The sequence below is a fragment of the Manis javanica genome, chromosome 18 (assembly GCF_040802235.1).
Source record: "Manis javanica isolate MJ-LG chromosome 18, MJ_LKY, whole genome shotgun sequence".
Classification (NCBI taxonomy): Eukaryota; Metazoa; Chordata; class Mammalia; order Pholidota; family Manidae; genus Manis; species Manis javanica.
The window spans coordinates 12,127,810-12,153,239 of NC_133173.1; the positions used below are offsets into that span (position 1 = coordinate 12,127,810).

The 25,430-nt window shown below is 45.8% G+C and overlaps 1 long non-coding RNA gene across 2 annotated transcripts; it reads left to right on the plus strand.

Annotated features, from left to right (window-relative positions):
* The first annotated feature begins 11,025 nt into the window (after window positions 1–11,025).
* Window positions 11,026–13,063, plus strand: LOC140847288 (uncharacterized). Of its 2 annotated transcripts, none has more exons than XR_012127170.1 (3): window positions 11,026–11,393; window positions 11,699–11,808; window positions 12,469–13,063. It is a non-coding gene; the product is annotated as an uncharacterized lncRNA (long non-coding RNA). The 2 variants fall into 2 exon arrangements; XR_012127171.1 differs by having other exon boundaries at window positions 11,026–11,297.
* Window positions 13,064–25,430: the final 12,367 nt, after the last annotated feature.

Genomic DNA, 25,430 nt, shown 5'->3' on the forward strand with positions numbered 1-25,430 from the left:
AGGAATGGAGAGAAAAAAAGTGGGTAAATACTGGGCTGTTTCTTTTGAGCATAAACCCTAGAGCTAGAGAAGTTCCTCTGAATAGGCTAATCCTGCTGTTTGTGACGACTCAGCTCTGCATCATGAGGAGCCGTAAAAGAGTGCACGTCTCCTACAGTAAATGAATCAGGAACAAGCCCACATCTCAGCTCATGGAAAATCTGGGCCCAGCTTTTAGACTGGGCTCTTGGTAACTGACCACTTTCAGAGTAATGCGAGGCCTTTTCTTTCTTCCTCCCCTTCTCTCCCCACACAGCTTGGCACAAGGAAATCTGAGTCAGGCTACGGTCGAAGGTCTGTGGAATTGGGTTGACCCCCCGACAATGTCTTGGTGCAGGTTCCAAATAATAGAGTATGATTTAATAAGTACTCAATAGAGGTTTGTTGAAATGGAAATATTATATTATCAGCCCTGTTGTGGATGGTGGCAAAAGAAATACAATGAGCCTCTGTCTATGGGAGGGGTCTTCTTGTGTGGGCATTGTATCAAGGCAAAAAAGTAGAGAAGACATGGCTCCCAATAGTTCAATGCTATGGGTTTGAAGACTTGATCAAAACTCAAAGTCATCTCCCGATTTCACCTGACTCACCTCTCTACTGCTGCCATCAGAGGCCGATCAGACAAAGAGCACAGAGGTCTGGCTCTCAATACCAGCCAGAACAAAGGATTGGGACCCCATGTGAGGTCAGAGGCCAGAGATCGCAAACGATGCCACGTCATTCCCTTGCTGTACCAAGGTGGGACCAGTTCCCGAAATCCTGAATAACATACCGCTGATGCCCACTGGGCAAATCCTTGTGCCCTCACAAAATAGGTCTAAAAGGCAAAGATACACCTGATGAAGCCTCAGCGCTGAGTTTCCTTCAAAAGTAGGAAAGAAATGGGCTGGGGAATCTCCCATGACACCAGCTATCTGACCCTTCATCCAATCATGTTTTCTCTTTTCTTCCATTGGTACCAGGGGCTTTCTAGGGGGTAGGGGAACGTGATGATCGTGAGGTACGTTTCCAGCCCCACACCAGAGGCCAGAAGCCGTTCTCCCTCCTCCATGTCTTCAAATCCTTCCTGCACCTGCCCCTTCTTTCCATTCCCCCTTCCTCTCCTCCTAGGGATCTCCTCCGCTGCTTCGCTTTGGCGCTGGTGCTGAGTATGAGGGAAGGCTCGGGGGGCGCTAGGGGTGCCAGCCGCAGTGGCACAGGGGACTGTGGGCAAGAGCAGCTTCTGTCTTCTTGCCCTCTCTGAGCATTGTCCGGTCTCTGATCGGGATTCCCTTGTGTCTGCCTTCTGCTGACATTCCCTATCGATTATTATTACTATTATCATTATTATTTTTTGAGCTCACCACTCTTTGCCTTGGATTTTCCCCAAGGGGAATGTTTTCAATTCTTTTGCTGTTTTTTCTTCTGTTGCACCTGTTATCCATTTTTTTATTTTTCCAGGAAACATACAGACATCTCTCTGCATGTCTCTGTGTGGCTCTCTCTCTACCTCCAGTTTCTCCTTCTGTGCTGGGGACATTCTAGCTGTTCACGCATATCTTTTCTTTCATAGGGAAGCAGAACACAGAGGCGGGGGTGGAAAGCAGGGGTGGAGTTGGGCAACACCAGGCTGTTCCCAGGTGTGCCCCTATGAACCTGCTTAGGGCCTTGGGGAGTGGGGAACAATTTGCCTTCAGGTGGTCTACCATCCCTCTTATCTCTTCTGGACTTTGTTTTCTTGATCATATTCTTTCTCTTTTCCAATAGCCATCATTAAGTAGTGGACTGACAGCTTCGTAGAAGCATCATCTGGTCTCCTCCCTGTCCAGTTCTCTGCCACCCAGCTAGGAATTCTGATAAGATGGCTTCTCCCTCCAACTGTGGATCCCACATCTAGAAAGGCTGAATCCTTTGAGACTTCTGTGCTTCCCATCAGTCTGAGCATTATCTGCTTTTTCAGCAGGCTCCTTCTCAGGGACACCTTACACCCAGCCCCAGACACCCTGTACTAGAAATCTGCAAGGGTTTCTGCCTTTTGCTTTCTACAAGGCTGACTCCCTCTCTTAACTTACGAATGCAACCTTATGTTTTAATGTCTTGGAAAGTACTGAAGCTTATTTTACAACATTAAATGTCACTGAAGCAAAAGACACTGTTTCTCATTCACGGGTGTATCCTCAAGGCTTAATTGAGTTTCCATGGTGTGTTTTGAATGGCATTAAAATATGTATGTCCAATTCCCAAAGCATATACAAGAGACTTGAAAAGATGCAGCCGTTTGGGAAGCAGAAATGGTAAAGCCAGCCAGGAGGAGAAAGCAGGCATCTGAGTCCATGGGTTCCAGAAAGGTTTGGCTATTAGCTTGCCAGATAAGTGACAGTTTCTGTGTGTCAGCGCACTTGCAGCTGAGGAATGCTAAGAGATCTCAGGCAGTTTGAAGTCAGTCAGTGATTTAGAGATGTCAAGAGTTCCCAGAAGGTCACGCATCCTTACGCAGGGGTAGCCCGAACTACAGTGAGGACAAACCCCTGCAGCCCTTGGCTTAAAAAACAGAAGAAGTTCAAAAAACCAGAGCAAAAGGTGTGTATGACATTTATAGGTTTAAGAAATGCTTGTGGGAAAGCACAGAGATAAATGCTCCATTCATAACAGGCTTTCCTTCCCATCTGCAGAGCAATTTCCCATCCATCAAAGGCGCTGGATTCACAGAGCCACACCATCCGGCAGGACGTGCCCCGTGGCTCAGTGGGAGTGAAATCCTGTTAGAAAGGCCAATGCAAAGGCTGCGGCTGAGAATAAAGTGCGGCAAGTCAAGATGGGGAAGCAACCCGGAGCAGAGGAGGAGAAGCAAATGAGGGTAGCTGGTGGAGCTGACCAGAGTAATATATTCTTCTCAACGACCTAACTGTGCCTCCTCTGTCTTGAAGGATCTATACCAGCAGGTGGCTTGATAAATCCCTAGGCATGGAAATAGGGCTATTCGCAAACTTCAGCTGGAAAGCCATTCTTTGTCCCACCCTGGGGCAGACATCTTACCCTACTTCCTGGTTGGATAAATATCCTTCCCAGGAATGAAGGGAAAGCAAGGCTGGCCCTAATTACCATGGCTCTCCCTACGGGTGAGGGGGCCCCAGTTCCAAGTCCATTTGTTTTGGGAATGCCTATTTTGAAAGGAGAATCTGTGAATCTTAGGCGATCTAATTCTCTTTAGACCCAATGTGCCCTTTGCCTAGAAGAGAGCTAAGGATGAAGGACCCAAGAGAAGAGCCCAGAGTGAGGATGCATCCACCTCGCCCTAACGCAGCCTCCCTCTCTGACCCAGGCCTTCCCTTCTAACCCACATCACTCCGCAGGGTGGGCAGGCCAGGGGCCAGGCAGGGGCCAGGCCCAGCCCCACTTTTGCTGAGATGCCCTGTTTCCGTCCCTCCCATCTGGGGCACTCACGTAGATATCCTCTTTCTCAAAACCTCGTGCTGAGATGAGGACGAAGAATGGGAGGACTCAGGTAGCCATTGGTAGCCATGTTCCCGGCCACCACCGCCTTTCATCGCCTGCACAGGTCGCTTTCCAAAGTGCGGTTGGCATACGGTCTGCATGTGTCGTAAGAGCTACCGAGGTTCCCTGCCGCCTGGTCCCTGGCTCTGCCATCTCTGGCACAGCCTCGCCCGTAGCACACCCGCGGGGCCCTCTGTTCTGCTTCTTGTCTCTTGGGGTCTATCTCCCACCCTTGTCTACTTCTCCTCCCGCTGTTTTTTTAATCTTGTTTCAGGTTGTGTATTCTATACCTGTGTCAGTCTACTTTAGGGAAAATCGTCTTCCGGGTGGCAAAATAGGGACCATGAGGCAAGAAAAGGCCATGACATTTCCAAGGCAGAAAAAAAACACTTCCTGCCCCTTGTTCCACACCCACGTGTGGAGACTAACTCTAGCCCGATGCCCCCCATTCCTCCTCTGTTCCTTCTTGGATGCCCCAAGCCTCCCCAGGCTGGAAGGGGCAGCCGACTAGGGTCAAGCTCCGTACCCGACCTGCTCCATTCTTTGGTTGTCTTGGAAATGACCAACCACTGGACTTCAACACACCAAGCCTGGACCCCAGAGAAACCTCTTCCCCTCCCCAGAGTGGCAGCCTGTCTCACTGTCCCTGCCTTGGTCTCAGGATAGGCTGAAGACCTCCAAAAGCATTTCCACCGAAGGAGTTGCCAGGCATTGCAGCTGTTTACTGCAGCTGACTCTACGGTTCTGGGTTCCCTGTGTATAGGACGTTTGGGACACTATATTACACTTAGCAGAGAGTCTTATGATTCTCTTGACTCCTCTCCTCAGAGTGTGAGCTGCCTGCAGGCAAGAAGTTCTTGTAAGGCCAGGATTTGGATCCTTATCTTTCAGCAACTTTATCCATGGGGTCTATAGGGTATCCTAGAAGAACATATCTTGTGAGGTTAGCTATTTACGAAATCTGCTGATTAAGGAAAACCCAATTAGAAGTTGTCTGCACAGCATTCCTAGGCCCAAGACATCAGGTCCTGATATCTTTGCTTACTTAATCACACTGTAATTTGGGCATTTCCTGAACAATCCACTGCTTTCCCTGGGAGAGCTGGGCCTGAGACCTATTCTGAAGGATTCCTTAAGTCTTGGCTTCTCAAGGCTGCTTGGGTTTTAGGAAAACTTCTCTGAGGTATACGCATCCGAGTGCCATTGTCCTCCTCCTTCTGAGGAGTGCACTTATCCCTCCTTGTGCAGGAATCCTGAGAGGAGCAGGGATGGAGGGAAGGGAGCACTTTCTTAGGGCTCCTTGGGAAGGACAGCCAGGCAGGGGGAGGGAAGAAAAAGAGGCCTTCCCAGAGGGCTTAGGATAGGCCTGGGACAGGGAGACTGGCAGGGCCCGGAGGTGCCTTACCAAATGCCCCCCTGGGCTCCAGAGGGGCAGTTCCTGGCAGCAGCAGTGGGCTCTGGGCCTCCTAAGGCCAGGATACCTCTCAAGTCCCCTGTGTGCAGCTTCTATCTGCGCACTTTCTCTGCACAGGATCCGTGCCAACCAGTACATGTGAAGATTTGGCATGTAGCTTGACTCAGAAAAGGAAGTGGAGGTTTCCCCTACATCTAGCCCTCTAGTCTTGCATATCTTTCCTTCTCCTTCTCAGTCTTTATTTGGGCCTTGCACCTGGCAGAAAGTACCAGAGAATGAACAGCCAGGGAGCTGATTCACCACCAACCACACAGTGTGGTACTACACAGAAGTCAAGTATCATATACACGTCGGAATCACACGGCATCTTGCTATTCCCATCCAGGGAAAACCTTCCCCACCCTTTTCCTTGCTGCCCTGAAAGTTCCCGATTTCTCATTTTCTATTGCTTTGAACCATGACATTCAGAAGAATTGGTTTATTCTCCTGGAGAGCTGGCAGCTGGGGCAGAGTCAGGCCAGCTGCGTCCTGTCCCCTCTCTGTCCCTCTCTCTCCCCCGACTATGTGACTGGGGCTTTCTGGCAGCTGGGGACCTTGTTTCCCACCTGTGTTGTGCTGAATCTTTTGTTTCTGAAAGCATCTTCCACCCCTGCTCTCGTTTGTCCCTTCTCCCTGTGGTGCTCTCTCTTCCTCTCTGCCTCTGCCTTAGAGGGGCCACAGAATTTCTGTTTCTGCCTCTCCAGGGTCCCACGTTCTCCAGGCAATTGAGTCAGATTGAATCTCGCTTCTCCTGTGTTCCCTGTCAGGAACAACTCCGTGGGACAGCTGTGAAAACGGAGGCATCCAGGGAGCACGCAGGCCTGCCTCATCCCCTGTCCATTTTTCCAAGCTGAGAGGGACAACTTTGTTCCTTCCTCCAAATGCCTTTCTTTTTCCATTAAAAAAAAATTTATGCTAAAATATATGCAGTCCTCATTTTTCCATTTAGCTGTTGCCCAGGCCCTGTTTCCGATCCTGAGAAACAGCTTGGTGACGGCCCACCCTGTGAGCCCCTGAAGGCTCCTCACTGACCATCGGTGCTGAAACCATCTTCTCGGGACCAGCCTCTGGCCTCTGCCCTTCAGCTGGGATAGCAGGGTGGCAGCTTCCAGACACAATCCCAGCCCTGTGAGTACCTACATCTCCAAAGCCTGGAGCCTTGGGGCTCCCTGCTCCCCCTCCCCGTTCCTTGCTGGTCTCAGCAAGTCCCTGCCCTTGTCACTGGTAAGTCCATACGGCACCCTCAGAACTCCTTGCAAGCCTGGACTTTCCAGTGTTTCAGGAGTACTCCCCGCAAGGGACACGTCACCCCAGACATCATTCCTGGTTCCTCAAGTATGAGTAGAACATTAAGGGAGATGATGGGATTTGGGCACCCAAAGTAGCAGCATCTCCTTAGGTCTATAAGACCTTGATGAGCAGAGGCCTGTCTCACTGTTGGGCAGCCCCAAAATATGTTTCTGATAGCAGTGGTTTCCTAGGGACTTTTTAACTATCTTTACCATCTAACGTGGTTTTAGTTTTCTATGAGGTGTGATATAGGAGACACTATGCAGTATTGATACCTGAGGTCTCGCAAAGGTGGTAGTGCATACTGTGGCCATCACCGCCTGTCCCTGAGATTGAGGACTGTGCCTTTTCTCCAGACACCACAAGCCACTAGAGAGCAGGCATCATGCCCTAGCCATTGTGTCTTTCTGAAGCCAAGGTTCAAACCCATGGCTGAAAAATAACAGGAGTGAACAAAGATATACCTGTGGGGTGTGGTGGGATGAGGAAAGAAATAGAGCAGATGTGAAGGGCTTGCTCAGCGGGGTCACATGGGACAAGCTCTGGGAGACCCTCTCTGGGAGACCAAACCAAGGGGCATATGTGGCTTCTACACAGAGGAAGAAGAGGTTTGCAAAGTAGGATGTCTCCTACTGCTCAAATAGTCAAGGCAACTTATCCAGAGAACACTGCCTTCACAACCTCAAGAGAAATACTGTGCATTTAAGCCACGGCTGAATTGTGATTTGACCTTTCTCTGGGTGCTCAAATCTTGTCCCAGAACCTCTCTTTTTTCCAGCCACAGTGACCCTGGGGAACCTGGGGCTGCTCCCAGCTCTGGCCTCTATTTATAGCCCATTAGCAGGGCTCTGTGGCACGAGGCACTGGGGGGCCTTGTTCCATTCCGCTGGGGGTGGGGTGTCCTGGGCCCAGAAATAGTCTCATCTGGGGGGCTGTGTCTGGGGACTGAGCTGTGAGGTAGACGGGACAGTACCGATGCGGGGATTCTCAGCAGGGGCTCCTTGAGACTGGCCTTGGGGGCATCCGTCACAGCAGCTTATTCCATGTGGTGCTGGGGCACAAGACCCAGAGCTGCCCCAGGAGGGGCTGCTTCTCCTCCGAATGGCTGCTCCCAGGCTGTGCCAGCACCTGCTTGGACCTCCTCATGCTGCATGAGATTAAGGGACACTTCAGAAGGGATGGAAGAATTTTAGGATCCTGCTTCTGTGGAAACCACCCCATGCCCTCCCCTCCCTGTCCTAGCCCCAAACAAGCCTCTCCTTGGACTATCCAGCTGTTACCTTCAGTGGGATTTAAGTAGCCAAACTCAAGTTATATTTCTGTGTTCAAAAGGTGGCACTGGGCTGGTCCTCAGAGTCTGGGTGCCCCCCCTCCCCTTCCCAGGCAGGAGGGCGGGAGTCTCCTTGGAGGGATGGGAAGCTCACACTTCCCCACCAGGGGTCTCTGGGCAGGGCTGGAGCCGGGAGCCAGGCTCAGGAGACTCTCCCTGACTTCATAGCAGAACCCAGGGCTGGCCCAGAGCAGAGGTCCCAGCAGGTGCCAGAGGGGCCCCTGAAAGGCTAGAGGTGAGATTTCCCCCAAGGGAGGTTTGTTCTGCAGCACTCTTGGCTCAAGCCTTGGCCTGCTCTTTTCTTCTCCGGCCTGATCACGGGCAAGAGCACGCTCTGACCTGTGCGACTCTGTTTGTGCTCCAAGAGAGTCTGTCCAGTCCTGGCCTAGAGCACAGGACGCTTCTGACACACGTAGTGTGCACACCCAGCGCTCCTGCTCCCAGTAGGGAAGTTGCTCTGGCTGAACTCAGCCTCCTGTCCCACAGTTCCGTTCTCATTCTCTCCTTGTCCTCATTTCTCTCTGACTCTTGCCCCAGAGGGATGCTGTCTTCTCCCTCTTCTATCTCATTTTTTGTATACGGTGATATTTATTATCATGATTCACTGCTTTCTCTCCTGGCTGGGTTCTTTACCTCTTTTTTCTCTGCAGATGGGACCTCAGCATTTCTATCTCCCATTTTCCTTCCCATTTCTGTCTCTGCAAAATCCCGAGTTCTCTGGGTCTTGGGGACTAATTCAGTAGCCTTCTGTTCAGACCCTTTCCCCAGCAGTGAGGGATGAGGGCAGAAGCTGGAGGGAAGAGAGGGCCCCACCTTGCTCCAGTCCATCCTTCCAGTTTTGCATGGACAGCTTCCCTCCTCACCAGATGCTGTTTCTGACTGTGGAGAAGTACCATCTTGGTGGTACTCCAATACCATCTCACTTCATCCTGGTCCCCCTTAAGGATTCTCCACGACTCCCCATTGCCAATCATGTGGGCTGTCACTGTCTTCTTGGGACCAGCCCTGGCCTCTACCCTTCAACTGGAATGCTGAGGCGACAGCTTCCAGACACAATTCCAGCCCCTCTGAGCACCCACATCCCCAAAAGCCTGGATCCTTGAGGCTCCCTGCTCCCCCTCCCCGAGTCCTGTGCTTGTGCCCTTGTCCCTGATAAACCTATATGGCACCATCAGGACCCTTTCCAAACTTTGGGTTTCTAGCATTTGGGGGCATGTTCAGTGGCTTCCTTGGTGGCCATTCCCACAAGACTATAAAGCTCCCAAGTGGTTCCCTTTCCATAACATCAGTACTACTCATAATAAGGACCCTGATAATATGGGTGGATATGCTTTTTTTCTTTTAGACCCAATTCCTGAGTGGGTGAAGAATATCCTAGTGTCCAACTTCCTGCCTGGTCACAGGAGAACAGTACTTCCTGACTTGTATGAGTCCCATAGAGTGTTTTTTGAATGGTAATTTTTTCTGAGTAGATTTACCTGTATGGGCCTGGACTGTGGGGTACGTGTATCTGAAACATCAGCCCAGGCATTGTTATTTCTTTTTCATTCTCAGCATATATATTTGCCCTTTCTCACTATGGAGGGAGGCTCTTGTCCTCAGGAACTATGTCTCATTCATCTTTATGTCCCTACTGCTCAGCAGAGCTCAACAAATATTTGATAAAGCAGTGAGCTTATGGATGGGTGAATTCCCGAACAAATACTGGGGGATAGTGACCACAGAAAAGTCAAACAGTGAGAGATGTCCTGGCCAGGACTCCAGCACTGCCGAGATGCCTGACGGTGGGGCCACTGGGAGCTGCTTTTCCTTCCTGCTGGGGTAGCAATCACTGAGCAATACTAAGAGCCATTTAATATATGCCCTGAGGCCACAGCCTTTTTTCCTAGGCCTCTGATTTCAGGTTCCATTCCTGTCCACAGCCTGCCTTCCCCAGGCAGCAGAGCTGTGGACGGGAGGACCTCCAGGGCCTGGAGGTAGTTCCCCCACTGCCGAGGTGGAGGGAAAGAAAAGTGGTAGTTGCTCCTGTTGGGGTTTGCCAGGGGCTGTCGGGGAGGGGGTGTCATTGGTACCCTTTTCTTTGGCCAATTCCCTGCCATGTCTGAATCCACATCTTAAGGCAGCCTCCCCAGAAGAAACAGCTCAGTTTCCTTCTTAGCATGGGAGCCATTTCAGGGCCTCTCTCAGAGCTGGCCTCCCCTTGGCTGGAGATTAAAGGGTTCGGGAAAGCCTCCCCTAGGGCTGCAACTGGGTGCTTAACTCTCCACCATTAGAGGGGCTTTCCTGGTTGCTGAACTGATTGCTCTGAAGCTATAATTTCTTTCTGGAAAGGATACTGTTCCCATCCTTTTCTACCTTTACTTAATGGAGTCCCTTCCTTTCCCTTACTCCCAGGAGGGTTGGGGTGACAAGGTGAGGACCGGGAGGGGACAAGGTGACAAGGAGAAAAGGGCCCTTTGGAGCTTCCTGTTCATCGTCCTTCTATACAGCCCCCCTTTATACAGCCTCCGCCTGCCTCACTCTCAGTGATGCCCTCGAGCAAGAGGACACCTCAAAGCTCCCTGGGCCACCCTGGCAGCCCTGGCCGATCCCTTGGGCTCTTCTGTGCTTCTGCCCTCCCCTCTGCCCTCAGCCCCGCAGCGGTGCCCGGCCCCCGCCTTTCCACGCTCTGCCTCATTCGGCTCTGCTCTTTTTGGGCTTTGAGTAACTCTTCTCCCTTCTAGCAGCACTACTGCATCTTGCCAAGGGTTCTCTTCTGCCTTTCAACTTTATTTCTCTAACTTTCTCCACTTGCTACATCCACCCTGGACACTTGGCCCTTGGGACTCCTCCTTTCCTCCTATGCGTTCATCCCTTGACGGCCTTCTTTGCTTTCCCAGAACTGGGGCTCCCATGGGTCGGGGGTGGTGGGGTCAGTGGGAGGGCATGGCTTTACAGATACAGCCTGCACGGCCTTGCTACCCAAGGCCTGAGGTCAGTGTCCAGCCACAGGGCACCTCGGAGGGTCAGGTGTCCCTCACTGTGCTGTCATCATTCAACCCACATCCTCGCTAGCAACCTGCTTCCGGTAGACTGCAGCCACTCTACATATTCTCCCTATATAATTGCTTACATTATGTACATTCAGAATTTCTAAAATCCTATTCATTGAGTTGTGTCTGGTGTCCCTCAAGCTGCTCAGTGGTGCCTCTGAGCCCTTGTTGCCCCTGGAGGAGGTGGGAGTCCTGAGGGTCTTCCCTGCAGGTCCCAGAGCTGCTGCCACTCCGAGGAGAGCAGGAGAGCGAGTGAGTCAGTGGAGGGAACCAGGGGCTTCTCAGGCTTCTAGCTCCTCCCCTACCAGCCCAGTGGCAGTTGCTTCCGTTGGGGTTGCCAGGGTTCTGAAAGCGAAGTGGCAGTTGGCCAGTAGAGCACCAATTCTCCCATGAGTCTCTGGGTGCAGAATTCTGAAGCAGGGGCGTTTGAGTGGCCCAGCCCAGGCCTCCTGTTCAGACCACACCATCCTGCCCCTGCTGGGCCGGGGGAACCACTCCCGAGCGTTCCTGGGACTGGGGCTCCCAGCAGCAGCCTGGACATCAGGGAGGGAGTGGCATGAGGGCAACTGCCTTGGCTGGGATTCCAGGGGCCTGGGGAAGCTCCTGCCTTTGCCAAGAAATCTGCCCCCTCTTCCCCGAGGCTGCCCTGTCCCAGATGTCTGATGTCCCTCCATTAAAGGTCACTTCCCAGGGTGAAGGGCTGGTTCCTATTAAGCTACCATTTCTTTGTGGGAAGGACACACCTCAGGTTACCAGGACTGTTTTGTTATTTGATGTGAGTTGTCAGCGCCCTTCAGACCAGAGGCTTGGGTGCCCCTGGAGAGGGTGGTGGCATGGGAAAGGGAGCACACACACTATACCAGAGAAAGCTGGAAGCTCAGAGAGGGCTCCTGAAAACACAGGTGCCCCAGGTGGGCTCGGAGGGATCCTGGCCCCGAGGTATTGACCCGTTAGGCTGACAAAGAGTCTTTCCCGATGGTAGGTGTTCCAGCACTTGAGGCTGGGGCCCCGAGCTCTGGTCCCAGGTGGGCTCCTGATACCCAGGAGACAACCTGATGCCCCTATTTTCTCCCCATGTAGACCTCCCAGCCGTAGTTCCCAGAAGCCATGACATGTCTCTGCAGCTGGACGCCTTCCAGCAGTGGGCCTGCCAGTCTCCTGGGCCCAGCATTGCCTGGGGAGGAAGGAAGGTAGGTGGCAGCCCTGAATCGGTACCTTTTCCCATCCACTTCCATTTCCTGGCTGGGGTGTTGGCTGTTGGACGGCTGTTGTCCGGGCTGGTGGAAGGGATAGAAGACGCTGGTTGTTGGAGGTCCAGTGTGGCTCCTCTTCCCCAGGGAGGGTGCCCCTCTCTCTCAAGCCCTGTCCCTGGCTCACCGGTTCCTCTCTCTTACTCTGGTGACATGTCTGCGTCTCTCATGAACTGTAAATCAGAGGAAGCTTTTTGGGTGGACCACAAGGTGTGGGCAGCTCTCACAGCTGGGTGTGTCCCCTCTCAGTCTCTGCCCTGCCCTCCTACCCTGGGAAGCCTCCTGCCTTCTCTATTTCTACCTCTGTACACAACTTTTCCTGTATCCTTATCTCTTTTGCTGGAAACCATCTTTCCATAGTTTCCCAATCAGTATTGGCTACAGGTGTGCAAACATACAATGTGTACTGTGCCCAGGGCAGCTGACTGGGCCTTTTTCCAACTGTACTCTTCACCTCACCTTTTCCACGTGGACCGTGAAGTGAGACAATTTAGGAAGCCCTGTTCTACTGCTCAATCTCTTCTGTTTCCCTCCAAATTCTGTGTATATTTCTCTGTGCCCCTTTCTGCCTCTTATCATCCTCTTTTTTTTTTTTCACAGAGGAGATTGGACCCTAAGTCAAGGGAGGAGGCAGAACACGCTGCCAGTGCTAAGCCCGTGAACTCAGGAGGAATGCCCTGCTTCACCCATGCTGCTGTCCTTCGGTGTCAGGGATCTCCGTCCTAATAGTGCTTGCACACCAAAGCTTCCCCATGGGCCATCACAAAGGACACTCAGGGTAGGGCACCAGTCCCTACCCTTTCCCCTAGGATTCCTTGGCCCTCAACTGAAAATGGCAAGAAGGCTCTGCATTGGACTCCACCCGCTAGCTCCCAGAGGAGGTTTCGGTCCTGCCAATGTCACGGCCACCTTCCCATGTCTGACCCAGTCCCAGAGAGACCGCTCCTCACCAGCACTCAGATTATTATGTACATGGTTCCTGATCAACGTCAACCCCACCCCATATTTGCATATGCCAGCCACCTCGTCATTAAAGTTTTGGAACCACACAAGCTCAATCCCAGGCTAAGGGGACACTCTCTTCCTTGCGTCATTATCTCTTCTTTCTTGTTCTCTTGGTGGGCAAGACACTGTTTCTCATTCATTTCTGGATCCCTGGTGCTTAGCTCAGAACTTAGCACGTAGGCTCCGCCCATGCTCTTTTGAATAAAATTGTTTCAAAATGGCTTATACAAATGTTGGTTTTCTTTTCTGATATCGGAGATACTGGAGATGGTAGAAAGCTCAGGCAACCCTGATGTGCTCAGGAGCAAAGATGAGGAAACAGTGGAATGGGCATGTGTGCCTTCAGGTTGGGGTTCAGGGACCCAGTGTGCCTGTTGGGACAGACTTGTTGGGGGTCAGCACACACAAGGCTGGTCTTGAGGGCACTTTGTGAATTTCAGGTTTGAGAACTATCACAGACCTTGGAGCAACCTACCGTGAGGAGTACTTGTTGCTAAAACACTGGAGAAAAATCCTATCAGACTCTGATCCATTAAACACTAACCTAGATATTTCTGTGAGGGTATTTTAGAGATGTGGTTAATGGCAATCCTCAGTTGACTTTAAAGTTTATAATAATCTGAATGGACTTTACCCAATCAGTTGAATGGGCTTAAAAGCAAAATTGAGGTCTTTTGGATGAAAAAGAAATTCTGCCTCAAGTCTACTACACTGGCTCCTGTCCAAGGATATTTATCCTGCTGGCTTGCCCTTCAAATTTAGAATTTGCCCAGCCAGACCCCGTGATCACATAACCAGTTTCCTGAAGTACATTTCTATTTATCATCTATCTACCCATCCATCTATTTATCATCTATCTCATCTATTATCTGTTTCTATTGCTCTGGAGAATTCTTACTGATTATCTTTCACTTGCAAAATTCATAAAGACATCATTTGGCTTCATTGAACACCTGATATACGTAATTCTTAAAAGGCATATTATTTTTAATTTTTTCTCAATAGACTATAAGAGATCCTGCCTTATCTATCTCACTATTCCTTAAAAGTGTCTCCTATATCACACTCTCTAATATTTGCTGAGATAGCAGACAAATCATGGATTTTGTGGATATTAGTCCATAAAGTCAGGGGTACCTGAAGTGTCCCATTATTTTCTTTCCATTTGCCTCTCAGCCCTCCTGCTGCTAGAATGACAGAATATTTTGTCTCATTCTTAACTGGAGCTTCCCCCTTCTTAGAGTTGTGCAAGAATCTCTGGGTCTCAAGGAGCCCCACGTTATTGGGAGGACCCCTCATGTGATTTGTCACAGGTCATTAGCTCAGGCTATTGCTGTTTCTCCAACGCCGACATCCAATGCATATGGCCTCCTGGTCCCTTGGATGCAACAGTGTTGCTACTTTTATCCGTGCTTGGGGCCATCTCTGTGCCTGGGCCCCAGCCTCACCAGTAAGGAAACCCTGTAGCTTTCCCTCTCTAGACTCCCCACCTCCACCACAGAGGTTTCACACTCCAAGCAGGATCCACTGTCATTTATCTCAACTGCTTAGGAAGAGCTTCTTTATCTTTTTGGTCAGTTACAATAATCCCTCCCTTCCCTTCTTTGGAACAAGGAAGCATCATCTCTTCTGTGAGTATTGGCTTTTACTCAAGTGGGACAAGCTGTTAGTTTTAGGTAGCTCCCTGCAAAATTCCCTATGCAAGAAACCACAAAGGGCCTGGCAGATCAAACACAAATTGCTTAATAAACTATACTCACAAAAACGATTATCCATCCATCTGTCCATTAAAACATCTATAACTTTCCAGAATGATAGCTATACAAAAATGATAGGGAGATCAAGTGAATTTGTTGTTCATTTACTTGGCCATATTATCTGTATGTTTTATAATATAAACATGTTACTTTTGTTAAGTGAGCAACTTTCATTAAATCAGAAGTCAGAAGGTCAAAAAGCAATTTCCAGAGTCAGAAGTCTCACGACCGACTTCCAGCTTTGCTATTTGCTTACTCGATGCTTTCTTTTTTTTTTTCTTTTTTTCTCCCTGCTCCTTGATTTCTAAACCTCAGTTTGCTGTTCTATTAAACTGGGGTGAGAACAAACTTTTGTTTTCTCGACCAACTGAGCCAATGTGTATAAAGTTCTTGGCATATCCTGGGACATATTTCGTCAGTGTGTGGTCACATCTTTCACCCATGCTAAACTGTGAGCTTGAGGGAAAAACTGGATTCCCTTCTCCTTGATCTCCATCAGCTTGTAGGGGCCGGACTCATGGAAGATAATCAAACATGTTTTGTTGAATGAATGACCAAAAAACTTACCTAATCCATCTCCCAATCTCTAGATCAGTTATTCCCCAAATCAGATCATTCTCTGTACTGAACGTCTTCCCTGAGAGCCCCTGTTACCTGCAAACATGTATGTATATTTCTTTTAAACATACTGGTTCTTCTTTAATTCTATGACAAACTATATGGAAAGCCTTGAAGGAGCTAGCAGAATTATCTCATGTCACCTGTCATAAGCCTAACAATACACACGCTCCACTTTTGTTCTTATAACTTTCTGGTTATCTGAGTACACATTTTGCCTCTTTAATGCTGATTCCATGGCAAGGTTACTCACATACGAACCATGAGCTCTTCTGCTGATTTGGCATGTGTACTAATGAGGGAATGGGAGATCATAATCAAAAGCTTGAAATGAAGCCAAAACCTAAAACACAACACTATCTAATATCCCAAAGCACTGCCTGAGTAGCATATTCAGAGAAAGCTCTACATTTTTTGAAAATGTATCTTATCTATTTTATATTACTTGCCTATTGCTGCATAAAAAATTACCACAATCTTAGCAGATTAAGATAACACACATCTATTATCTCACAGTTTCTGGGGGTCAGGAATTTAGGAATGAGTTGGCTGGGCCTTATGCCTCAAGGTTTCACAGCATTACGAGGACGGGATCAGCCAGGGCTGGGCTAGCTTTTAAGACTCTTCTGTGAAAGATATACCTCCAAGCTCATCTACCATGAGAAGATTCAGTCCCTAGCTCAGGAATATTATCTGGAGGCCACCATCAGCTCCTCACCATGTGGGCCTTTATAAGAGGACTTACTCCATCAAAGCCAAGAAGAGAGAGAGACAGTAGAATCGACTAGAAGATGAAAGCTGCAATCTTTTGTAACATTGTCAGGGGATTGACATACCTTCATCATCTACGCTTTTTCTGTTGGTTAGAAATGAGTCACAGGTCCTGTCTGCATTCAAAAGGCAAAGATCATGCAAGGGCACAGATGCCAGGGGATAGGATCAATGAGGACTAAAAGCTTACCAGCCACTGTGCCCAGTAGAATTGATTTCAAATTCACATGTTGTCAGAAAAACAGTCCACAATAACTCAAACTCATACCACAGTCAAGACATAAGGATATGACATGATCAGCTGTATGTTACCCATTACCATTTTCTTCTGTGAGTATGTTGCTGAAAACATCATTCTTTGCACCATTCAGTGCTCCTATATAAGGTTCCAGGAGCAACTACTTTGAAATTTACTTCTAGAAAAGACTTCACTTCCCCTGTGAACTGGAACTTCTTATTTTTCTTTTAAAGTAATGACTATGAATCCTTTTTTCACATTGATCCCCTGGAGGCTAACCTATAATAACTGTATCTTATAGTTTCTATTTTATATTTGTTTCCTGATAAGGGCTTTTTTTTCTTGCACATGTTAGATTTTTATTTATATTTTCTAGCTACTTCATCACATGTGTTCTTTTTGAAAGCCCTGTGAAGAAGGCAGGTTCTAAATAAAGGAGAAGTTGGGTGGCCTCTAATCTCAAGGCTTAGTGTGGCCAATGCATGATTGATTTGAGTTCCTGAGCTTCTCTCTGTCCATTGAGTAAGATATCTGTATTTTATCCACTCTTCATAAACGAGAAGTCTAGTAGAAGGACCTTTAAAATTAGCTCATAATATTTTGAAGACTATCAAACTGATATTAAAACTGATTTTTTTAGTTGATTTTGAGAGGGCAAGTAATAACTTAGATCTTAATTTGGAAGGAAAGTACGAACAAGAACTGAACAATATACCACTCATTTTCTAAAACTTACAATACAAATGATATATTAAGAGCCAGACAATAGGGTTCCAAATATAAATAATTATACAGACTCAATATTATCGCTTTCATCAAGGCTTTTGAAAATACACAGTGACATTATGCAATAGAGTCTTCAGTAGTGGGTGCAAGGCTCTAGAAGACCATAACAACCACTTAATTTTCAGTTTATAGTTAACAGAATTCTCAAAAGTTCACAGAAAATAATGATAGGAGGTCCTGGTAAATCTTCTAGCACAGAGTTGGCACATGTGTATCTCCTGACCAGGGTCCTTAGCCTGAGGTCTATACGTGCATTTAGACAGTCACTAATAACTAACTGAAATTCAACATTTCTTTCAATTATTCATGATTGCAACAAATCATGATGGCATTAAACCTAGCTGTATTTTGTCACCAGTAGGAACTGTTGATATTTTTATATAACTTTACACTTACAGACATCTCAAAATATAGTTTACACTCATTACTATTTCAAGTCATGGTAGTTATTAAAAACCACTCTAGGTCTTGTTATTTAATATGTTAAAAAAGAAACACATGACTTTCTTTATCATACTTTTAAATTGTATTTTAAAAACCACATTTGAATACAATTGATTTCCTCTATGCTCCCATTAATTTTATTTCTGGTACTTGGAAACATCATGTAGAGAAGGGTGCATAGTCTCCACCAGATGTGGAAGGGGTAAGGAACCAGGGCTGCTGCAGGCTCAGCCTGGGGGCTCAGAGCCCCACAGATTCCTGTCCTGGAGAGGCTGGTTGGAGGCTAGTCGGAGGGGAGGCCTGGAGTCCGAGAAGCCCACCCTGCAAGCAAGACTGCATTCCTGCGGAAGATAGAGGCAGCTTGGGGAAGTAAAGGAGCTTACAGAGGTGTATTGCTGCTCAGTTCTGGAGTCGAATGCATGTTCTGCTTTATGCAAAGCCCAACCTGCTCTCCATAAGGGCTTTCACTGTCTCCCATAAATTTTTATTATAAGCCTATGTAGAAGTTACAAGAATAGAATAATGAATACCTAGGTAGACTCCACTAAGAACTGTTGATCATTCACATTTTACTTCATTTGCATGTGCTTTTCCTCCTTCTGCATAGAATCCACTATGTAGTCCATATTCTCAAGTCCTCAAGTGTCCTGATGATGCCATCAGTTGGTTTTTGCAGCCTATCCAGTGCGTCTTCCTTGAGTCCACTTGGACCTCTTTCACTCTGCCCTTTATGGGAGGTGCTGCCCTCAGCCCCAGAAGCCCCAGGCCCAGATGTTCCCCCTCTTCATCTTCTGCACAGATCATCATGCATCCCTGCACATCCCTCTTCTGCCCCTTTTTCTGCCCTTCCCAGCCATCCAGACCCTTCCACTCAGCCCTCCGGAATGCACAATCCATCATCAGCCAGGTTAACAGATGCCTTTATCTTTGGATGGTTGTATCTTCCATGTCCAATATCAGAATCCTGATAGCTAATGTTTTGCTAAGGGGGCAGGGAAGAGAGAAGGAAAATAGCATTTATAAAACACCTTTAACATGCCACCCCCTTTACGTGCATTATCACCTTTATTCATTGCAAAGACCTGGTGCAGCCTGTGGTATTGCCTGCTTTACAGGTGAAGAAAGTGAGACGCAGACATTGAGACACTGGCTGAAGGTCATATGGCTCAGAAAGCCAGCTGGCTTCCGCAGTTCACTGTCCCCTCTGCCTTCTGGAAAGTGACCAGAAGCATGGGCTTCCCAGATTTCTCTGGAAGGCTGAGAAAATAGTATTTTATCCACTTTGCCACCAAGTCGTTCACATTAATTACATTTACACATACCGTAGGAGGCTTTTGTCCAGATAACACCTTTACTATAATCCGATAATGTCCATCGTTTTAATGTACATGGGTTTTATCCTCACTTTGGTCTCAGTTCATTTCTTTGTAAAGAATTAGGACCCCAGGAAAATGAGTGATCTCCAAGGAGAAGATTATTAAGATAAAATTAAAAGACATGAGAAACCTCTTAAATATTGTCACTATTCATAATTAAAAATTGCTATGTTTATTCACTATTGGAAAAGTGCAAAAGGTGATCTTGGCTAAACATTGTAACTTTTGACCCATTGACAGCAAATAAACTATATGGTATGGAGTAAATTTAAAATCATGTAATTGAACAGTATTCACTTTGTAAAAACAAAAAGGCTTTTAAACCAGTATTAATGATCCTTTTAGAAGAAAATAAGCCATGTTTCTGTCTTGTTATGTTGTTACCTACTAATTAATGGGATGAATCAAATTGCCTCCTTTCTTTAGATTTGTGTAGCTTAAAATACTCTTTTATCTACATGAGGTACAATGTCAAAATAGCTTTTGGATTATTTTAAAGCTTGGTAAGATCACAAGGCTTTCCTGAAAATATGTCCTATCTTGACAACGCATTAAACCTCAAGAAAAGTTTAATTAACAAATGTCAGAATGTGTTTCCTCTAAAAAAGTGATATATTAACAATTTGTTTCTATCTCCTGAGTCTAACGACATCTTAACCCTTAAAGAAAAAAATACATATTTTACATCTTAACGTGACTTATGCTAACTGAAATTTGATCTTAAAATTAAAGTACATACAACTTAATACAAAGAAACAGTTTAAGCATCCTACTGTCTCAGTTCACTTATAGGTAGACATTCTCATTAATTTATATAGGTTGTTAGTTTACCTAGATTGGTATCATTAGACACTCATTCTGATTGCAGGGAAGTTGTGTTTTTTTTAATTTTTAATTTTTATTTAAGTACAGTTGACATGCAGTATTATATTGGTTTCTGTAGTATATGTATGTACAACACATATATTGGATTTAGGTGTACCTCAGATTTCATAGTATAGTGCAATATTATATTGGTTTCAGATTCACCAGACAGGCTGTGGTTACAAAACCAGTTAAGGTAGTTGCCTAAAACCTCTGAGTCTCACCTTTTTCCTCTGGCAAATGGGATAACTGTACTTGCTTATCTATCCCACATATGTTTCTGCACACAGCAGATGAGAAAACACAAGTACTTAGAGTTACTTTGGTGACTTACAGTTACCAAGACTTAGTTACTTTGGTATCTCTAAGAGGTTAGGCAAAAGGTTTATTTTTGTTTTATTTGCCTTTTTTTCTTTTAAATGATGTACATATTCAAAAAGGAAAAACAAGGAAACTAAAAAGGAGCAAATTAATCATATCTTAATTTTATTGTCTTCTAGCACACATCTTTAGAATTTTTTGTTTCCCTCTAGTCTGTTCTCTCTGCTTATATACAAATATACCCACATGTGTGATTTTCAATGTTTTACCAGCATTTCATATACCAAATTTACTTAATTAAATCCCTGTTGGGTATTCAGTTTATTTCTATTATTACACTGTTGTAAGTAATGATAAAATGATAATCTGTATAAATGTAGTTTCAGACACATCTCTATTGTTTCTTTAAGATAGTCCTTAAAGTGAAATTGCTGAGTGAAAGAGCATATTTTTTTTCTTCTTTTTCTTAGAATTTTGTTACATATTTCCAAATTGCCCTCAAGAAAGATTTTTCCAATTTGCGCTATCACCAGCAACAGAGGAGAGTGCCGGCTCCCCACACATCCTTGTCAACACCAGGTATTTACATTATTTTCAATCTTAATAAGACGTTATTGTTATTATTATGTATTTTTCAGAAACCCAGGTATCATTCTCCTTTTTAAAAATTTTTTTTTTTTGTCCTTTCTCACCAAGTATGTGAGAAAAATGCAAGTTGTAAAACTGGAAACAGTCACTCTTTGAACTAGAATTCCTTCCTCTAGAGGCTCAAAAAGCTATTTCCGTAAAGAGCTGTTGTCGGAGCGCTATAATTTTAAGCATCCCAGTCACCACTGGCCTCTTGTAGGCCTCGGGCCTACAAGGACGTCCGGGCAGCCGAAGGAGAACATTAATATATGCAGCATTTGCTTTTTATTCCCTTTGGCGACCGGGGCCTCTGGGATGTCTTTGAGATGTTTCATGCTTTTTTGTAGTTAGGTTATTCATCAGGAGAGCAAAAGGGAGGGCTTGGGGTGGCCAGGAAAGGTGTTTTGCCTCCGCCTGCAGCCAGTGTCAGAGGTGCCTGTTCATGCCTCAGATAGTCTCATGATCTCGATGTGCCTGACAAACCTGATTCCAGAAGAAACATTCTTTACCTCAGCTGGAAAATCAGGTCAGCCTGATTCTTCATGAATTAAAGGCGAGTATTGCGAGACACGTTTGCAGTTATAAAGGAGTGGTTTGCTTTTGTAGTCCTTGGGCTCTTCCATTCAGTTTTAAGCTCCACAAATGACCTTTAGAAGAGTGTATTGGAAATGTGTCTTCTAAGAGCACTGGTTATGACCGACAGCACGGTGCACCACATTTTCCCAGTTCCTCTCCCCAGAAAATGTGGGATTGAACTTGGAGTCTTGGGCGTGGGCGGGGCCACGTGACTACCTCGAGCCCATTAATTGTGACAAGAGGTGGCGTGCAGCACTTCCAGGCTGGAGATCTCCTTGCTTGTGTGTGACTCGCCAGCTTACTTCCGCTCTGCTGCAGAGACAATAAGCATGCCAAGCCTCCAAGTGGGGAGCACATGCAGAGAGCTTGAGGAGCCACAACAGGACATGAGCCATATAGGAGAAACCAGCTGGTATTGCTTTCAGATACTGAGGTTTTCTGAGTAAGATCATTTTCAGTAGCAGTTTGCTGTTGTAGCCTAACCTAGCTCCTCTGGAGTGAAGCAGACATTCTGCAGGGTTTTTTTTTTTCCTAATGAACATGTAATGGCAACTATAAACCTTATAAAAATAAAAACCGTCATTGATTCTAGGGAGAACTGAATTTCTGGTGAAAGAAACATAAAGGGCATCTTTAAAGGCTGAGATTGTTTAAGCCGTTCCCTGCTCTTACCGTTTTTAGCAGCTTCTGGGACAATCTCTTCTTCTAGTCAAAGTATCATGTGAGTGTGGTATGCCGAATTAAAAAGGGGAAGAAAAAGAGGAATGACTTATATTGAGTGCCTGCTATGCACCCAGTACAGTGCTAGACAATGTATATGTTTTATTTTTCTTAAGATATCCTAGTAACCATGGAAGGCAAATGACAGTTCTATTTAAGGAAAGAAAACTGAGATGTGCAGAGACTGTGGGATTTGACTACGAACCCAACCTGGTCTCACTCTACTGCCTTGGCTGTTTTCCCGCCTCACAAGTGGTTTGCTACATTGATTGTTTATGTATTAATACAAGTATATAAGATAGTCTATTATTCACATACTTGAGAAATATACAAACATTTTTATATTTTGGAGACAAAAGAGAATCATGGCTCAGTTCAGATCCAGTCTCTGTTTCTGGCAATTGGGATTGTCAATACTGTGGAGTCTGCTGAGACTAAGTTCCATGGGGCAAAAATAAAATGTCTCCAAGGGGTTTCTCTTTAAATAAATGTCTATATTTTCTCTGAGTCTAGCTGATATCAATTTCAAGTTCATAGTCAACCCCTCGTCCTGTTAAGCCCTTTGTTAAAGGCTCTCAGTGGCTGACTTTGTTTTTTTCAGTAGTTGAAATGATTTTTTTAAGTTTGCAAACAGAGATACCAGTTGGTACTACTGATAGCAGCATTGTTCAAGCATCCTTCCTGCTCAGGATAGCAGTTTAACTCCTCTAGCACACTTGTCAAAAAAGGAGAAGGAGGAAAAGGGAATCATTCATTGTAGCTGAGACTGCCAATCTCTTTTCTGTAGTAGTGGAGTTTTTGGTTTGTGGCATCTTTGCTCATCTCCCGGTATACTCTCATCTCCACCCAAAGGTGTCCTGTTTTCTCTGGGACACATACAGCAGAGCCATCGAAGCTTTATGGACACAGTGTATTTGGAATTTGACCCTTAATCCTAACCTGCCAATCTCTTCATTGTCTTCCAAATACATCTTGCGTCAATCCTATTTCAACCTGTCTCATATTATTCTTTCTCAGATCAGTAATATTAATAAGCACATACTCTGTATAGTATTTTCCAAGTCATGAAGTCTGTCTTTCATCTTCACCACATAGGAGATTATTTTTTCAGTCTTAGTCAGGAATCCAGGAGGTTAGAGGAGCTGGGAATCCCCATCCTTCCTAAGTGCTGTTTCATCTGCAACATGCAGTGCTAGTCAGAACTCCACCAAGAATATTCTCTCCAGCTCCTCCCTATGTCCAGCCCTCCGCCCCTCTTACTTAGCAGCACACTGTTCCCTCCTGGACCATTGTTGCTCCCAGTTTGTTTTTAGGCATTAGAGGAATGGGAGCTAGTGGACAGAGAGAGAGACCGTGGAGCCAGACAGAAGCTGAGTGGGAAGCTCAGCTCTACCACTTAACTGTGTTCCTTTGAACAAATGGCTTCACCAGCTGGCACTGTGGTTCATTCATCTGAAACGAAGATACCTGGTTACCTGGTATGGTTACTGTACAGATGAAACATGATAATGCACATAAAGGATTTCGCCAAATGTCTGTCTCAAATATGCCTGGGCTCTTTCTCTCCTTCCTCACAAGTGCATGAAGGCGGAGACTTCATCGCATATGCCTTTGTCATCTCTCATTCTCCACAGCCTTCACAGAATGCACCACGCACAGGGAGCACACAATCGATATTCTCTGCATAGAATCATAAAGAGGCCAGTCCTCAGACACTGCCCTGGACAAAAACTCCTCCCCGGGGCAGTCAGCATCCGTACCTTGCTAGTCAATCAGAAGTGTCCTTTCAAGTCCAGAGGCATCTGTGATAGAGTGGAGCTGATGCACACAGATGTGTCTGGATCATACCGGATTCCAACAGGATGGGAAGAGTCCTAGAGTGGCCTGAAAACTGGACCTTCCTTAGTACCTGTCACTCCATGGGTGAAAAACACCATGGGTAATTTCCTCTGGGGGAAACAATTCCATCTTGTGGATTGCACCAGTTGTTAAGAGAGGGCTGGCTCAAAGGAAGAATAGGCACTTATAATTAAGAAGCAAAATATGTTTTCTGCTGCTGTTCTGAATTTTTTTTCCCTTTTGATTTTGTGTTTTCCAATTCCCCTTTTGGTTTTAATTAATTCTGCCCTAGATTCATGAGCTTTGTGAACCTGGAGAATATTTTTTTTTAATTTAAATAAATAAAAAGAGCTTGCAAGTTTTTCCCAGATCACCAGGCTTTAATATTAAATTACTGTTTTCTGGCAGGATCATCTGCAAAACTCTGATTTTGTTTCTTTCTCTGTTCCCATCCTGATAATTGTGGCTGAATTCCCTTGTCTTTAATATGCCATATATTCTCCACCTGGCAAAGGATTCAGACAGATACAGATAATAAATACCCCGTAGACATACAGACAGAGAAACTGCTGTAATTGCTTTCATAATGACTCTGAGACATCAAAGGAAGGCAAATAATGGTATTTAACACTGTTTCCATTCTTTAGCTGAAATGTAATTTTATAGAGTTATTGTCAGGCAGTACGGTGGACATACAAGTACAACTGTCATATTCAGCTCATATTAATTAGCTGCCCACGAGAGGGCCAGGCGAGTAATGGCAAAGTTCTCCTCATTTCAGATGGTCTGATATTCAGACAGAACCATAAGTACAATAGCTTGATTAACATAGTTGCTTAGATCAGGTTTTCCCTGGGAGTGTGTCAATTGGCATTTTGAAGAATCAATTAATTAGCACTCCAAATAATCCATTCTTGGGTTAATGAAAGTGTTTTGTACAGCTGCAAAAAATTACAGGAAGAAAAAGTAAACCTTTCCAAAGCGGCTGTGAAAAAGATTTATCTCAGAAAACTGTATTGTCCATTTCAGAATGCCACCAAAAATGTGTGTTTCCTTTGAAAACCATGGAATCGACATGTTCGGTTTTAACCCACAGCGGCTACATTTTGGCTTAGAGTAAAGCAGTGGTAGATGCTAGAGTAGCTGGGAAATTAGAACTTTTATTTCTACCATTTTGTCTTGTAGTCCTGTTAATTAGGTTAAGTCACAGCCATTGTTTATACCACTCTCCACTATTTTAAACAATTACTCTTTGATGGCAATATGCTTATTAATATTTAAAAAAATGCCAGTATCACACAGATACTTCTACTTTTTCAAGTTTGATGTTTAATTCTCAAATTAAGAATCGCAAATTAAAGAAGCAAATTTCTTTTTAGTCAAGGCTGCTCAACTTGGAGATACAATACATTCTTTAGAAAGAAGTGTAAATGATCAGAAAACCAAACTGAAAATCTCAAGACACCTTTGCCATCATTAAAATGTTACTTCTAGCACACCTTATCAGGCGTCCATTCTGTTTAAAGAAATTGCTAATGCTGTCTTCTTTTCTAACTCTCTTGGAATCCAAATTGTAAGGAACTCAGTTTTGTGGCAGGCCTTTCTTATCTCTGGAATTAT